The 18,814-nt window shown below is 33.3% G+C and overlaps 1 long non-coding RNA gene across 1 annotated transcript; it reads right to left on the bottom strand.

Moving 5' to 3' along the window:
- Positions 1-79: 79 nt before the first annotated feature.
- On the bottom strand, positions 80-1,566 carry LOC149513807 (uncharacterized). Its single transcript, XR_016329953.1, has 2 exons — positions 1,016-1,566; positions 80-535 (listed from the first exon to the last, which is right to left on the bottom strand). It is a non-coding gene; the product is annotated as an uncharacterized LOC149513807 (long non-coding RNA).
- Between the last annotated feature and the right edge of the window lie 17,248 nt (positions 1,567-18,814).

The following is an 18,814-nucleotide window of genomic DNA, read 5'->3' as shown; positions in this document are numbered from 1 at the left end:
GCAGATCCCTGTAAGTAGGAAATAGAAGCTCCGAAATTCATCTATTGAGCTGGCTATATCAGCTATGTACTGGAAATGATTGATTATGAATGAAAAATACTTTATTCATACTTTCTACTTCTCTAAAATTCTCTCTGGTCTCCTTGTTCTATTTCTATTTCCATTTTTGCTCAACCATTCTGTTACAAGTTGGTATCAGAGCAAATTAGATCCACTCACACACTGAGGAAGCACAAGAAACAGCCATCTATGATAGAAGGTACTAGATTGAAGATCCTCCATGAACAGGTCCAAGCTTTGTAAGAACAACTGGAGTCAATAAAGGGTGCTGATAAGGTTGTACCGAGGCGGTAGGAGGAGCAGAGAAAAGGCATTGAAGCACAACTTGCTGAGAATCAAAAGTATATCAATCAAGTCCTTGACCTGCTTAATCCAAAAGGAGCCACTCAAGCCAAACCTGAGTCAGAAATTGTTACTAATACCTAGAGCAACTAACCTTCTCTAATATCCCTGCTCAAGAAAGAAGGTAAGCTTCCTGTTGAAATTACAATAGTAGATAGTCAAGGTAAATACATTTACAAGTCCAATGAACTTGGGTTATTACCTAAAAATCAATTTGAAACCAGTAGTAGGCACCAGGGTTTTAAATAGCGGTGGCATAGCAATATAGTAGCCCCTATTTCGGGTTGCGCCACCTATCGCTATCGATATTGAAGAAAAAATGAGTGAGAATTTCAATCTCAATCTTAGCAGTCGCAATCGACCATTGCAAAACGGAATAACGGAGAATAGCAGAAATATTGGCCCGTTATTCCCGTTATTCTCACTACTCTGTTTTTCATCCAAAAATGGCAAGAAAAATTTTTGATTTCGTTTGTTCAAAATTAATCCCAAAGAAACCCAAAAACAAAAAAACAAAAAAACTCACACAACCAAATTTAGAATTTCAATCTCAATCAACATCAACCAACATAATAAAATTTATTGATTTGAATTTTGAAGCTGCATATATTGCCTTTTTTTGGTGATTTTGTTTCTCTTGAACATTCCGTTCTTGAGTATTTGTCCGGCCATCCATGGTTCTGCAGCTAGGAGCAGGGGGTGGCAAGCTACTTGACTTGCTGAATGCTAGTCCCTGAACTTGGAGGTTAAACTATCGATTAGGAGAGGATGAGATGAGAAGTAGACGGCGAGCTTCTTGCTTGAATCGGAGGTTTTTGCTTTTGAGTTTGAGACATGATGAGAGAGAACATGGAGAGAAAAAAAAAGAGTTGAGAAAAAAAAAAAAAAAAAAAGATGAGTGGAGTGAGGGGCTGATGGGCAAGGGGAAGATGGGAGAAAGTAAAAGTGCAACCTGTGTGGATTGTGGGTGACTAGGTGGGTTGGGAATTGGGTGAAGGTCTTGTTGGGCCTGGGGAAAGGGGTTGAGATTTTATTGTTTTAATGGGAAATTTTGATTTAGGAAAATGGATTGAAAATTTTTATTGTTCTAGAGACAATTAATTTATGAGAAAATTTTGAATTGTAATTGAAAAAATATTTTTTTTTTTTATAATTTCATGTTAGATGTTCAAAACGTGTTTATGATGAAGGAAATTATATTATTAACTTTATATTACTTTATTATAATCTCAAAAATATTATAAATAATTTTTTTATCAAGTAAATAAAAGATATGAAATATTATAAATTATTTTAAAATTAATAAATAATATTTTTTATTATTATAATTATAATTATTTTATTTTATAATAAATTTATAAAATTTTAAAAAATTAACGGCTGTAATAATCGTAATAATCGTAAGAATTTTTGTTATATTTAAATCGAAATAAATAAACATGACGTGATTAAAAATACGATCGTAATTATAATTTAAATCTTTGATAGTAGCTACTGTCGGGCTAATACAGAGCAACTTAACAGTAATGACTTTACTGCTGTGAACCACTTTGCAAATGCTATAAATGACTTTTCACCTAGACCAAAGATTGAGCTACCAATCTTTGATGGAAGCAATCCAAGATGATGGATTAAGAAATGCCAAAAGTATTTTGCACTTTTTTCTATCTTTGACCATCGGAAATTAGAAATCGCTACCATGTATTTGGTTGGTAAGGCAGAAACATGGTTGACGGCTACATTATGCAGAAAAATATTGTGACCTGGCCTAAGTTTGCCAATGATTTATGCCAAAGATCTTGTGAGAGGGCTTATTCTGATGTTATTGAAGAGTTTAATAAATTAACTCAGAAAACTAGTGTGGAGGATAACCAAAAGAGGTTTGAAGAACTTAAACCCTACATGTTACAATGCAAAGATTATTTCATATCCAGCTTTGTAAGTGGGCTCAAAAAGGACTTGAATCCTAAAGTCAAAGCTAATGCACCCACTACTCTCATGGCTACTTATAGGCAAGCCAAGTTGCATGAGTTATCTTTGGAGTATGAGAGCAAAACATACAAAACTAACACTAAACCAACGTCCAACCTTAACCTTGGACCCTATCCAAAACTAGTAAACACCTAAACACGACAGCTATTTAAACTAACATCAACCAATCCACCTATGCCTAGTAGACAACTACTCATGGAACAAAGGAGAGCCCAAAATCTCTGCTTTAAATGTGGAGAAAGGTTTAGTCCAGGCCATACTTGTAAGTTTAAGCAACTTAATGCTCTCACTGCATATGAGCTGGAGGAGGAAACTAATGACAGTGGGGATAACACTGGTGAACAGGAAGTGAATGAGGAGCAGGATGACACTTGAGACTTACAAATTTCTATTAATGCTTTCACTGGCAGTGTAGGGCATAGTACTATCAGAATAGAAAGCACCATCAAGGGAAAACCTCGAAATGTCCTTATTGACAGTGGTGGCACCCATAGTTTTATAACCTCAAAATGGGCTACTGGAATAGAGATGGAGAAGACTTGCCCTTTAGCTATCACAATGGCCAATGGTGAAAAACTTTATAGTGCTATCAAATGCAAGGAGCTAACTTAGGTTATGCAGGGACATAACTTCACCCATGATTTGAGGGTTTTGCCAATGGAAGGAAATGACATTGTTCTGGGAATAGACTAGATGAAAAGGTATAGCCTTCTAATGTTTGACTTTAATGAATTGTCTATTACCTTCCGAAAGGATGGCCAACAAGTCATTTTTAAAGGAAAAGAAAGTCAGGCTAATATTAAACTCATCTTTGGAAAGAAGTTAAAGAAGATGGTAGGGAAGGATCCTAATGTAATAGGAAAGCTCTACATGTTGAGCATAGGTGGTGCAGGGAATGACACCCCACTAGAGCTGTAGGAATTGCTCAATGCCTATTCTGACATCTTTGAAGAACCAACTAATCTACCTCTACAAAGATCTCAAGATCACAGCATACCACTCAAAGTTGGATCACAACCTGTCAACCTGAGGCCCTATAGATTTTCCCACTATCAAAAGGCAGAAGTAGAAAAGCAAATTATTGAGATGCTATCCTTATCCATCATTCAAATAAGCAAAAGTCCTTTTGTATCGCCTTGATTTCTAGTCAACAAGAAAGATGGTTCCTGACAGTTACGTGTTGACTACAGGTAGCTTAATGCAATGACCATTAAGGACAAGTTTCCCATTCCTGCTGTTGAAGACCTCTTGGATGAGCTGAAAGGGGCCAGATTCTTTTCCAAGATTGATTTAAGGTCTGGATATTGGCAGATCAGAGTAAAGACTGAAGATGTATACAAAACAGCCTTTAAAACTCACCATGGACACTATGAGTTCAAGGTGATGCCTTTCGGATTGACCAATGTACTAGCCACCTTCCAATCCTTGATGAACAAGGTATTTTCTCCTTATTTAAGAAAGTTCGTATTAGTCTTTTTCGATGATATTCTTGTTTATAGCAGCACCTTAGAAACACATGTTTTAATTGGCAACTTGTTTTTGAAATATTGAGATCTAATCAATTGTTTGCCAAGAAAAGCAAGTGTTTCTTTGGCCAAAGACAGGTGGAATACTTGAGACGTATCATTTCAGCTCAAAGAGTGGCAACTGATCCTTCCAAGGTGGAAGCCATGATGAATTGGCCTTTACCAAGGAATCTGAAGTCTTTGAGGGGTTTTCTTGGACTCACTGGATACTATAAAAAATTTATTAAAGGCTATGGGGTGATCAGTAACCTTTAACAGATATGCTGAAAAAGGACAACTTGTGTGGACTTCTCAAGCAACTATAGCCTTTCAGCAACTCAAAGAAGTTATGAGTACAGCTCCAGTCTTAGCCTTGCCAAACTTCTCCAAACCATTCTCTTTGGAACAGATGCTAGTTCTAAGGGCATAAGAGCAGTATTGTCATAAGGGGGAAGACCCATTGTTTATTTAAGGCTTTGGGATCTAAACATGTTGAATTATCAATTTATGAGAAGTACTTGGCAATATTGATGGCAGTAGCTAAATGGAGGCATTACTTTGATGGAGGGTCATTTGTCATAAAATCGACCATGAAGCCTTGAAATATTTGCTTAAGCAGAAGTTAACTACAACTATTCAAAAAAGGGGTTTAACTAAGTTATTGGGGTTTAATTACTCGATTCAGTATTGGAAGGGAAAAACGAATGTAGTGGCAGATGCTTTATCCAGGCAGCATCAAGAGGAAGGGAAGTTATTGAGCTTGAACTCTACCACCATTATTCCAAAATGGGTTGCTGAGGTAGGCTAAAGCTATGAAGGAGATGAATTTGCCCAACAGAAGATTATAGCATTGTCAGTCAATCCTACTGATGATCTTCACTATACTTTTGCCAATGGAATACTTAGATTTAAAGGGAGAGTATACCTAGGAAGTCATGGAACCTTAAAATATCAAGTGCTGTAGACACTTCAAGACTTACCTCAAGGAGGTCATTCTGGAATACAGCTCACTTACTATAGGCTCAAGTTGTATTTTTACGGCCTAAAATGATGCAAGAAGTGCAAGAGTATGTACAGTAATGTGAAGTTTGCCAAAGGAATAAAAATGATCATGCAGTTTATTCGGACCTTCAACAACAAATTCCTGTTCCAAGTTAGATTTGGGAGGTAATTGCTATGGCTTTCATAGAAGGTTTACCACTCTCTTAACAAATTTAATTGTATTATGGTCATCATTGATAAAATGACCAAGTGTGCACATTTCCTATGACCAAGTATGCACATTTTCTACCGTTGTCTCATCCATATAATGCATTAGATATAGCTAAGCTCTACTTAAACTAGATACACAAGCTCCATGGTACCCCCAGAGCCATTATTTCTGTCGGGGATAAGATTTTCACCTGTGCAGTATGGTAAGAGCTGATGAAGCCGTTGGGAACAAATGTACAGCTTACACCACCTACCACCTTGAGAAAAATGGACAATCAAAAAGATTGAATCAGTGTTTGGAACAGTACTTGCAATGCATGTGTTTTCTATGACCTAAACATGGTCACAGTGGCTGCTTTTAGCTGATTAGTGGTATAATACCAGCTACCACTCAGCTTTTAAAATGACCCCCTTTCAAGCTTTGTATGGTTATCAACCCCCTGGGTTTTCTTGGGATGCTAGTAGTAAGGCTAAGGTTTTTACAGTTGAAGAGTTGCTGAAGGACAGAAACTGAGTAAGCTTTCAATTGATCAGTTAGAGAAGGCTCAACATTGAATGAAGTTCTATGCTAACAAAAATAGGATTGAAAGGAAATTTCATATTGGTGTTGAGGTTTATTTAAAGCTGCAACCATTAAAACAAACATCTTTGGCATTGAGGAAGAACTTGAAACTTACTTCCAGTTTCTATGGACCTTATCCTATAATTGCCAAAATTGGTAAGGTGGCCTATAAATTGCATTTACCGGATAATTCAAAATTGCATTTACCGGATAATTCAAAGTTGCATCCTGTGTTTCATGTTAGTCTCTTAAAGAAAAAGATTGGCGCTCAAGTTGTTTCTAGTATAGCCCCACCGAGGTTGGAGAACATGGTCAGACCTTAGTTTATCCTACTGCTATGATTGATAAGAGAATGGTAAAGAAAAACAACGAGGCAATCAGCGATATGGTCTAACTTAGGACCTGAGAATGCTACATGGGAAGATTTCTCAGTTCTTAATTCATAGTTTCCATCTTTTGACCTTTGGGGAAAAGGATCTTCTCAAAGGGGTGGCAATGTAATGATATCACGGGACGCGTATGATGGTAGAATGGAGTCAAAGGGTAAAAAGGTCAAGTTGGCAGCTAAGGTTCATAACAGAAGGGAGGAGGCCATGAAGTAACGAATGGAATCTGAGAATCATGCTGAACCACTGCCACCTAGAGAAGTCTAGTAACTACTAGACAGTACTAACGGTTTAGCTGAGTTTCAGCTAGCCAATGATTAGTAGTAAATTTGTTAAAGCAGCAGTCAAGATGATGATAATTAGTTGTTTTATTTAGCATATCCTTGTAATTAGGAATAAAAGCTTCGAAATTCATCTATTGAGCTGGCTATATCAGCTACGTAGTGGAAATGATTGAGTATGAATGAAAAGACTCTATTCCTACTTTCTACTTGTCTAAAATTCTCTCTGGTCTCTTTATTCTATTTCTATTTGTATTTTTGCTCAATCATTCTGTTACAAATTTTAATAGTTGAAATAAAAGAATTTTGTTTATTGAATGATGAATTAATAATAAAATGAAATATAATAATTTTATGAAATTTTTCGATAATAAATTTTAATAAATTCTAAAAATATGATTTTGTCAATAAATTCTTTTAATTAAAAATATTCAAAGTCAAAAACTTAAATAAGATAAATAAAAAAAAAAATTGCTACTTATTTGTAAAAATAAAAAATTCTGACCCCTATGTATTCTACGTAAAATTTCAAATGACTATATTCGACAGTTTGTCATTGATGAATGCAAGCACATTAGTTTTGGATAAGATCAATAAGATTGTTCACGAATTTCCGACTATAATTGATAAATGCATAAAATTTATTGAGAAGAGAAGATATCCTTGTTGATTAATTGCTTTCCACACCATCTGCAAAATCAATCAAGATTTGTGTGCTTTAATCCTCACGAGAGCATAAAATTGATGATTAATCAAACATTGTTTTTTTTTTTTATTATTGTGGCCAATTTTCAATACATTTTTTGCTTTAATATTTTTGCTTCTCATAGATCATCAAGCTTACCCGTAAGATTTAAAGACAAATTTTCTTTTTTTATTAATATGTATTGGTTTGAGGCTAAAGGTTATATAATATCTTCTAATTGTCATACAATGGTTTATAAAACCTACACTAGTCAATTTTAGACACTAACACAGTTGCATGACATGAAATAAATTGTGTTTGCCTTAGCCTAATTTAGCCTAATTGCATTGCTACACCCATCAATTTTATGAGGTTAATTGTTATAGGTATTTTTGGGTCCATAGGATAAATTGGTCTTTTTTCTCATTAGTGGTTATTAGCAGACAGCCAGAGATATTTTTGACTTTTGGGTCAAGCTGACATGTCATGTCAATCTGACATGAATAGTTCCATGTCAGCTTGGCTATGTCACTATTCTGCCTCACAGACCCCTCACATTTCTCCTATAAATAAAGCCATTCGAGTACATCTATCTTATTTTATTTTTTCTTCCATTTACCCATTTCTTTTTCATTCTGACCTTTTTTTATCCTGATCTCTGATTTGGATATTGGAGTGTAAACATAGGAAACACCTATTGCCTTTGCCTTTAACTACTCTCTTTCTCTTATGTGATTTTAGGGTGAAAATGGAGAAAAGAATACTTCATAAATCTAAAAGATGTGGTAATGGGCTTTTGTTAAATGTAGCACTTCTTCAAGTGAATGGTGTTCTATGTCCTTATTATAAGATTGTCCTTATATCTTTTAGCTTGTATGCCTTAAATCTAATGATAGCAAAGATTTTGTATGGTCTCTCTCAGTTTAGTGATAGCTTCTTCCTTTCCCCAACTAGCTTACTAGCTTTATAATTTATATGTACCAAGTTGCCTATTTTAAAATGCTTGTGCTTGATTTGAGAGTTGTAGTATCTAATGACCTAATGGGCCCTGGCAGGCATTTTGACCTTAGCTAAGTCTCAGGTTCATTATAACAAATCTATGTTGGCTCTTAAAGATTTTTAATTCTGTTCGAATTTGAAGTGTGATGTTTAAAGTGTGTTTACACCCATTTTGGTGAGTATCATTGCCTCTGTCCCATAAGTCAATGTGAATGGCATTTTTACTATTGCTAAGTGGTTAATATGAAGGGAATTATACATCTATACAAAGTTAAAGTAGCCTAATTTTAAAAATTTTAATTTTCTAAAGTTAAGATCAATCAACAAGATTATACAAATATATATATACATGCATGCATAGTTTCGGCTAAGGGTGTTACCTTGAATATTGAAAATTCCTTGGTTCAATTTGGTGACCTTTTTCAAGGCAAGAAGCTACCCAATTATTCAGCCTCTAATGATGATCCACATGAACTCTTATGAAAAAAACCTTCTCTAAGATGTGGTAGAACTTCAAGCCATACTCTAGCTAGTAAGTGTTTACAAAACCTCTTGTATCTTTTTAAGTGAAACTACTTGCTCTTAGTTTTTTTTCTTATTTCTTTCCTAGATACTTTTTTAGTTACAAGAGGGGGAAAAATGATGTTTCTTTTATAAATGAAGCATTTGGTCACATTAAATTTAATGCTTGAAATATAAATTTCTATAATTAACCTTATGTTAGCCAAATGTATCAAGCAAGGGAAACTCTTCCTTTCTTTTTTCTTATTTTCTCTATTTTTAGTTATACCAAAATCAAATTAAGTTCAACTTAATTTATTCCAATTTTAATCTTTCATAATTGTCCTATTGTGTGTGACCCATTAGGTTCTTTAGCATGTTAGCAATAAACACAAGCATCGTAAGCTTTAATATTTAGTTATGGATGAAACAATCTTTTTATCTTCATCACTAATTCTCCAATTTGCCAACTTATATTTATAAATCATGACCAAAGCTAGCTTCATTGCCATGATACCCAATTGCTAAAGAAAACTCAATATGGTGTCTTAATGTATAATTAATATCCTTTCATTTCGTAGTATCTTTATTTAAATATTGAGTATAGTTTAGTGTCTACTAAATCTTGTTTAACCATGTTAAGTCTTATCCTTAACATTAACTCATAAATAAGCTTTAGAATAATTTTAAACTCTTATTTTACTTTGGCCAAAGATTTCTCAAGTTAATTCAATCAAAACTAGTTAAGATACTCTTTTGATCACACAATGTGATGAATCCTATCTTGATTACTTCATGCATTTTCATATGCTTCATGTTATACCCAACAATACTTAGCTGAAGTATTCTTGGTTAAAACTATAAATAAAGTCAAGGTATAACATTTATCATATAAGATCATAAATAATCTCAAGTCAAAAGATTACTTATACAACCTTCACATAAGAATATAGCTAGAGACACTATGTGAACTACCATGTAATATTCTTATATCAGGTCATGTTCAGTGAATTTGTACTCACCATTAACCATAAGATAATGATAGTTAAGTAAAATCCATTAAAGATAACACAACCTTATTTTGAATAATGAATGCCTTAAGTTTTGTCTCAACAAGCCCCATTAGTAAAAAGTTCAGTTGTTGATGTGAATAAAAGATATCAAGACTTAATATTTTTCATAAAAAATTTTTTATTCATCATAGATCTCCTCAAGCATGCATAAGAATTCATCATATATCGAATACATGTAATCTTGTCATGCATCTTATAATTATACATGGCATTTATCACATATAAATTCTAGCATGTATAATAATAAATCAATATAGCGTATATGGTATTTATCTCATAATTAACATGCATATTACAACAATCAACATGTTTGGTTCAATTTCATAATCTTGTACATCTATTCTTTAAATCAATATAACTATCATATATCAATCATTAATCCAACTCAATGTGATACAAGGCATAGATATGTTTAGCTAGCATGTTTAAATATGTCTAAATGTTATCTTATAAACATGTAATTTGCAATCATAATTTCCTTAAAAAAGATTAAAGAATTATAATTTTACTTGAATTTTAATGTAACATAGTTGACATCACTATAAACCATTTAGGAATGTCAATCAATTAAAATCAAGTCAAATTACATTCATTGGGATTTTCCTAATCCAACTAGGTGTTGTAGTCAAATAGTTTCTTGAAATTCTAAACAATTTTGAAAGTACAATTCAATTTGGATTTTATATAAAATCTTATTTCTCAAACCTAAACTATTTAGGAATCCAAATTTAATAAGAAATAGCACCAATCTAGGGCTTGGCCGAAAACCCATCCAAGAAGGAAATCAAGTTGCAGCTAAGGTAGTTTTCATGGAAACTATATAGTTTCAGCCATCTTTTGCTATACCTCCCCTACTAGCCACCATCCAAGAGTTCTAAACTATATTGGTCATGATTCTTGAATCACAAGTGACAATTACTTTGACTTTTATAAAAATAATCTACTAAACTTGGTGATTAAGAAAACAAATCTTAAAACCTTGGTGAACAAGTTTCCTAAAATTTTCAATATTGATTACCAAGTAGATTTTTATTAAAATCTTAGTGAACAAGTTTTTGAAGTCTCTTAACTTTTAAGAATACCAATTGTATTAAGAAAATCAATTACCACAATCATATTAGGGCAACCATGTATCATACACATATTTTACATGCCCAGCCGCTATTGACAGATTTATGGGCTGAATTTGTCATTAACTTTTGAATGACCAAATCAATTCCAAAAATTTTGAAATTTTTACACAATAATCATAAATATTTCTATTTCCATATGTTAAATTTTGTAGCTAAATAATATCCCTAAAGTGAGAAACAAGTTTTGTAAAATCATTACAGCAGAATTTTCTTGAAATAGATAAATTGCAAACAAAAAATTTATTGAGCATGTAAACGATATCCATAAAATCATAAAATTCAAACCCAATCATTCTAAGACATCATTCTTTGATATTATAAAAGAATCCAATCATAAAAATAAAAAATAATTTTCTAACCTTTACATCACAACAATAAATTGTAATTAAAACATGTTTGATATCATGAACAACCAAACAAACTTATAATTTATATAATCTATATTGACAAGGCTCTTACACCACTTAAAAGGAATTATGCATCATTATATAGAGTTAAAGCAACAAAATTTTAAAAATTTTAATTCTCTAAAGTCAAGATTAATCAATAAGATTATATAAACAACATATATATACAAACATGCATAGTTTTGGCTAAGGATATTACCATAAATGCTGAAAATCTCTTAGTTCAATTTGGTAACCTTCCAAATGGATTCCAAACTAAGAAGCTACCAAAGTGTTCAACCTCTAATGGTGATCCACAAGAACTCTTGTGAAAGAACTTTCTCTAAGGTTTAGGAGAACTCAAAACCACACTTTAGCTAGTAAGTGTTTACAAGATCTCTTATATTGTTTTGAGAGAAACTTCTTTCTTTTAGTTTTTTTCTTGTTTCTTCTCTAGATACTTAGTCAGTTACAAGAAGGGGTGGCTTTGATGTTCCTTTTATAAGGGAAGCATGTAGCCATATTAGGTTTAATGATTAGAATGTAAATTTTCATAATTAACCCTATGTTAGCCTAATATACCAAACAAGGGGAACTTTTTTCTCTTATGTTTATCTTATCTATTTTTGGTCATACCAAAATCAAATTAAGTCCAACTTAATTTGTCTTAATGTTAATATTTCATAATTGTCCTATTATGTGTAACCATTAGGTTCTTTAGCATGTTGACAATAAATTGATGTATTGTAAGCTTTAGTATTCAACTATAGATGAAACAAACTTTTTATCTTCATCACCAATTCTCCAATTAGCCAATCTTATGTTTATAGATCATGATCAATGCTAGTTTCATTGCTATGACCCACAATTACTCAAGAAAAGTTAATATGGCTTGACAACCTATCCGTGAATGGTCTTAGTGTATAATTAATATCATTTCATCACATAACATCTCGATTTGAACATTAAGTATGACCTAGTGTTTGCTCAATCTTGTTCAACCACGTTAGGTCCTTGACATTAACTCACAAATAAGTTTTAGAACAATTCTAAGCCTTATTTCACTTTGATTAAAGATTTCTCAAGTTAATTCAATCAAGACTAGTTGAGATACTCTTTTGATTACATAAGGTGATAAATCTCATGTTGATTATTTCATGCATCTTCATATGCCTCATGTTATACCCAATAATACTGGACTAGAGCATTCTTGGTTAGAACCATAAGTAAGGTTGAGGTATAACATTTATCACATAAGATCATAAGTAATCTAAAATCAAAGGATCACTTATACAACCATCACATAAGAATATAGTTATAAACACTATATGAACTACCATATGGTATTATCATATTGAGTCATGTTGAATTTATTTTTATAACAAACATTTACATGCTAGCTCAAGTTTATCTAAATTTTAACCTATGAGATCGATTGCTTGTTTCATAAGCAAAAGCATAATTATGTGTTAGTCTTAACAGCTTTTGTCACTGTTTTCTTATTGATAAAGCATCGACTAGAAATAATTTTGAAACATATAACTTTTATACAATGATGATATCATAATTATAATCTCATTATAATTCTCTTGCAAAGCTTTATTTATATTCTAAGGACTTTATCATATAAACATTAACATTAAAATATATGTGCACAACCTCAATGATAAAAAAAATATGACTTTTATAAGATATCAAATATCAAAATACTACAAATATAATAACATCTTAGCAAAAATATGATTCGGCTTAAAAGGTAAATACCAACATTGTAGTCTTGATCGAACAATATATACAGAGGGCCTTTTTCACCTAAGTCCCTTTTGCTTCATTAAGCTTCTTTTTCAAGACAATTAAAATCTTCTAATTCATAAGTTTTATTTGGTCATTGGTTTGAGGATGGGCCATAGACCTGTGTATGAAAGTTATCTTAAAATTTTTATAAAATAACTTCGGCTTGTCAGCTTGAAATTATGTCTTATTATCTACCACAATGGCATGAGAAAGATCAAATCTACACATTATGTATTTTCACATAAGGTTTTTCACTATCTTAATAATAATGATGGCTATAAGTTTTACCTCTACCCATTTGGTAAAGTAATCATAAGCTACAGTCATGAGCTTTTTCTAAACAATCGCCATAAGGAATGGACCTAAGATGTCAATGCCCCATTATACGAATGGCCATGGGTTAAAAATATGGTTGGATGTTTTCGCTGGTTGCCAATAGACTTTGTTAAACCTCTTACACTTGTTACACTTCTTAACCAATTCAATTGCATCTTTTTTCTTGGTGGGCCAATAATAACCATATTGTAGTGCCTTTTATGCAAGTGCTTACCTATCTAAATGGTGACTACACACCCAGTCATGAATTTCACTTAGGATATACTCTACCTTAGATGGTGATAGACACATGAGAAGGGGGTGTAGAAAGCTTTATTGTAGAGGTATCTTTCAATAGTGCAAATTGAATTGTTATCTTCTAAACTTTCTTACTTTTTGTAAGGTTGGAAAGGTACTCCCCTCTAATGTAAGCTTTAATAGGGGTCATCTAAATGTCTTTTTCTCTTATGTCGAAGACCAAAGGGGCTTGTAAGATATTCTAACAGGATTTTCCTACACTTTTTTATCTCAATGAAAGTTACCAAATTGGACAACAAGTCAACCTTGGTGTTGTTGGTATGAAGGACTTGTTTAAGGGTCAAAATTTTTGAAAAGAATGGTTGAGTTGGCAGATGATAGCATGCTACTTGGCAAGCATAGGATCTTTAACTTTATATTCGTTATTCACTTAGCAGGTGACTAGCTGTGAGTTTGTGTACACAATTAGATCTTTTGCATTCAATTTAGGTGCCAACTCTACCCCTATAGCTAGTGCTTCATACTTAGTTGCATTGTTAGAGATAGAGAAACCAAAAGATAGGTCATATTACCACTCTTATCCATAAGGGCTCAATAATAAAATCTATGCCTAAGCTATCTTTTCTTGAGGAACCATCGACATACAACATCTAAGTTTGCTCTGATAGAAAGACTGATATTGAGGGTGTTGAATGATATGAATGGTGGGTTAAAAATCTTTATTGGCTTATATGTCTCTTTTATCTTTTTTAGTTATGACGATTGAAGTTAAGGGTTTTCATCGTGTTTTGATGAGACCTCAACTTCAAGCATAAACAAACATTTAACAAGAAAATATGCAAGGGCTTCGGCTTTGATAGCCTTTCTAGGCTTGTCCTCAATGTGAAACTCACTGAGCTTAACATTTTATTTAATCATTCTACCAAAAGTGAATATTTTATGTAAAATATCTTTAAGGGGTTGGTTCGTTAGTATAATAATGGCGTGAGCTTGAAAGTATTATCTTAATCAGCAAGCAGTTATTACTAATATAAAGGTAATTTTTTTCAGTCATGTGTAGTTAACATCTCTATTCTATAATGCCATACTAGGATTATATTTTGAGATATGATTTCCACTTTCTTTTTGAAGAACACTACTACCATTGTTTCATTTGATGCTACCAAAAGACATCTAGGGGTTTACTAGATATAAGGCTAACGAGTAAAGGGGTGATTAAAGGTATTGCTTTAGCTCTTCAAGCATTTTTAACACTGAACAACCTAATTAAACTTAATAGCACTTTAAAAGACTTTGAAAAATGGCAAGCATTTTTTGACCAACTTAGATATGAATCTGTTAAGGGTTGCTAGTTATCCTATTAATCTCTATATCTCTTTAGTTGTCCGTATGTGATTCATATCTAGGATAGCCATTACCTTTTCAGGGTTTGCGTCAATGCCTCTATTAAAAACCATAAACCCAAGAAACTTACCTACCTTCACACTGAAGGTACATTTAGAAGAGTTTAACTTTTTATTGCATTGACATAAGATAAAGAAAGCTTTTACTCAGTTTTGTACATACTGTTCTAGGAAAAAGCTTTTTACTAGCATGTTATCTACATACACTTCTAAAGATCACCTTATCTATTTTTTAAAAATCTATTAACCAACTTATAGTAAATGATTCATGCGTTCTTAAATCCGAATGGCATGACATGTAACAAAATAGATCATTTTTAGTTATAAATTATGTTTTCTCCTAGTTAGAACTGGCCAAATTGATCTAATTATATCCTAAAAATACATCCATAAGACTCAAATACTTGTGACTTGTAGAGGAGTCAACCAACCAATCAATTGAAGGTAAAAGAAAATTGTCCTTGGGGCATGCCTTGTTTAAGTTTGTAAAGTCTATTCACATTCACCATTTCTCATTTACCTTTTTCATCATAACAACGTTGGCGAACCACTTTTGGTATTTCATCTTCCTGATATATCCTATCGCCAGCAATTTATCAACTTTTCCTTAATTATTTATATTCACTTGAGAGTAAAACACTTTTTTTTGTTTTATTGGATTGGTGATTAGGTTTATATTAAGCTAATAAGTGATAACATGCTCATTTATACTTGTAATGTCAAATGCATACCAAGCAAAGACATATGTATTACGCTGCAAGAATTAGTATAGTGTTTTTCTTACTTTGGGGTCTAATAATGAACTCATTTAGGTAATTAACTCTAGATTAGGAAGGTCTAGCTAGATTGACACTATTTACTTGATAAAATAAGCCTTGGATTCCCTGATTTCATCACGAATGTCTGAGCTATCAAAGCTGAGGGTTTGGGACAAGGCAGGATTAATGAGGTGTACCGAGGGTGATGGGGTGGATTGTGTTTCAAGTTGCTCTATTGGTGGAAGTGTTATGCCAACTATTGAGTCTTCCTTCTGCATTAGTTGTAGAAATAACAAATGGTATTGACGGGCTATTACTTGATTGGTTCTAATAAATTTAACCCTTGTAGGTGTGTGGAACTTGCCTTTTAGGCAATAAATATCTGTCACCATTTATGCTTTTTCCATTAGTAGCATGTCAAAGATAACATTGTATGCTGAGGGTAATCCACCATTAAAAAATTTGCCACAGTTGTGAACGCATGCTTGCCATCTCTTATGGTCTTTAGTAGGGTGATAGATCTTTTCACAGTGATAGGTTGGTTTACAAAATCAAACATAGGCCCTGATGACCTTAGGTCACTTGTCTAAAAAGCCCATCTACTTGAATGTCTGGTACTGTATAAGGTCAATTACATTTCCATTATCCACTAGGATTCTTTATACTTAAAAGTTGGTAATGGTCGTCAATGCTACTGTAAGATTGTTGCCATTGTCAACCAGGATATCTGTGTTATGTTTTAAGAATTTCACCCATCAATCCTTTATTATATGCTTCGTAGATGCTACGTCAATGGCCATAACACTATACAAATGGGTTTTACACTTTGACTTACCATTGGCCTAGTCTTTTATTACTCCCACAATGATGTGGATTATCTCTTAGACAAGACGTTTGCCAATTACCTTCACCTAACGAGCGTCATCTTTTTAGCCAAAAGAGTTTTTACTTTATTGAAGAGTGGGTATGTCTCTTAGTCGATGTGGTGATTGGTTATTATGATACTCATCATGACAAGTAGGTTAGCTGTTACTTTGGCCCTCTAATCTTTCAATCTTTATTTAGAAAGATATGCACTCGTCCATGAAGTCTTTTCTAGTCGAGTGGTAGTTACAATGTTTTTTTGTGAAGGTTAATCATCTGATTATCTAGGGTTGGACCTCGCTTGGCTAGATCTTTAGTTAGCTATTTGGGCAAGCCATTAGGTGATGGCATTAAAGGCTCAATTTGAAGTTTGGTAGTGTTTAGGTTATGGCTAGGAGCTTTAGTTGGTGTTGTTTTACCAGTCTCTTCTCTATGACTAGTTATGAGATTAGCAATTGTCATAGAACCACTGGCTGGAGGTTTTTGTTTATCTACTATCACCTCCATGAAGTCTCTTCTAGTCGAGTGGTAGTTACAATATCTTTTTGTGAAGGTTAATCATCTGATTATCTGGGGTTGGACCTCGCTTGGCTAGATTTTTAGTTAGCTATTTGGGCAAGCCATTAGGTGATGGCATTAAAGGCTCGATTTGAAGTTTGGTAGTGATTAGGTTATGGTTAGGAGCTTTAGTTGGTGTTGTTTTACCAGTCTCTTCTCTATGACTAGTTATGGGATTGGCAATTGTCATAGAACCACTAGCTGGAGGTTTTTGTTTGTTTACTATCACCTTATAGACATTTAGGGCTTTATTCATGCCTCTCAATTCTATTTATTACTCTAAGTTCCACAGTTTCAATAAACTTTTAAGCTCTCTCGTAGAGCTTATATAGCTGCTCAAGTTTGTTATTTATCAAAGAATACCTGAAGTGATCATACCTAACCTCAGAAGTGAAAGCCTGGATAGCCCACTTTATGTTGAAGTTTTTAATTTCCAAGGTGGCTGCATTGAATCTTTTCAAATATTGTTGTAAAGTCTCATTAGGCTTTTACTTTAGGGCCAGTAAACTCATAGAGGAACGTATCGCAGCCTTATTATTAAAAAATGAGCCAAAAACTACTTACTTAATGTGTCAAAACTATCAGCGGTTGTTGGGGCCATGAAGCATAACCAAGTATGGGCTTTTTCTCACAAAGTTATGGGGAAAACTTTACATTTTACCGTGTTTGAGGTACTATATAAGTCCATAAAAGTCTAAAAATGATCCAAGTGATCTTTTAAATCAGTGGCCCCATTATATGTTTTTTAAGAAGTTTGAGAGAAGTAGGGATATCGACCTATCTAATGAAGGGGTGACAAGGTTATGGTCATCTTCTAAACACTAGAGGTATTTATTCTTTTCTTTTTGAGGTCAACAAGTTCCTTGATAAGGTAACCACCTTGCAACTAGTTCATTTTTTGAGTTAAGGTTGGTGGAGGTTTAGTTTATGTGGTGAGGTCATTAGGGCAAGTACTATCTTGAATGGGTTGGGGGTAGCCTTTTTCATGTTAGGTAGGGTTTTGTGGTGATTCTCAAAAAGAAGAAATAGAGTTTTCCCTTAAATGAGTTCTATGGAGGCTATTAGGTAGCTTGTTGGTATTATTGTAGTAGCATTTACTGGATGGCTACCTGGGCATTTAATAACTAGATTTGGTTTAACAATGCATGGTAAAACTCCAGTGATGGTGGTGGTTATTGCATGTGTTGGTATATAAGGATTTTTGGGTTTGGTAATGTAACTTGTACAGTTGATGTTGTAAGGAGAATGTTTTGCTAATGAGTGGCATTAGTGGTTTGTAAAGATTGGACTTGTACAAAAGGTGGTTAGGATGTTGAGTTTAAAGATCTAGTAGTAATGGTGTAGACCAATGGTAGGGTTAAAAATATATTTAGAAATAAAACTTCAAATTTTGATAGTATCCCAATGGTTGTGTAGTCCATGGATTTAATGATAGTGAGCTACTAGGGAATGGAAAAATGAAGTCATACTGTGGATTCCATGAAGGAAAGTTTGGTGATGGGATTTGTGAGGGGTTGGTAAAATAGTTGTTTCATCAAAGACAATTGAAGGTTGGGTAGTTGTGTTTATGGTTGGTGTTGTTGTTTCAAAAGAGTGGGGATGGTGAGACACGACTATCATTTCCATAAGCTACTCAAAATGTTGATGGTGTTTTTGGATGTCTTAGCTGAATGAAAGCTAATTGGAGGTTAAAGGTGGAATGACTTAGACCTATAGCTAAAAAATATGGTCAAAAGGCATTGGAGTT

This window comes from Durio zibethinus, chromosome 18 (assembly GCF_047325235.1).
Source record: "Durio zibethinus cultivar Kanyao isolate XHJ-2024 chromosome 18, ASM4732523v1, whole genome shotgun sequence".
NCBI lineage: Eukaryota > Viridiplantae > Streptophyta > Magnoliopsida > Malvales > Malvaceae > Durio > Durio zibethinus.
Note: the sequence above shows the minus strand (reverse complement) of the source record. Positions and strands in the feature narration are given on the sequence as shown.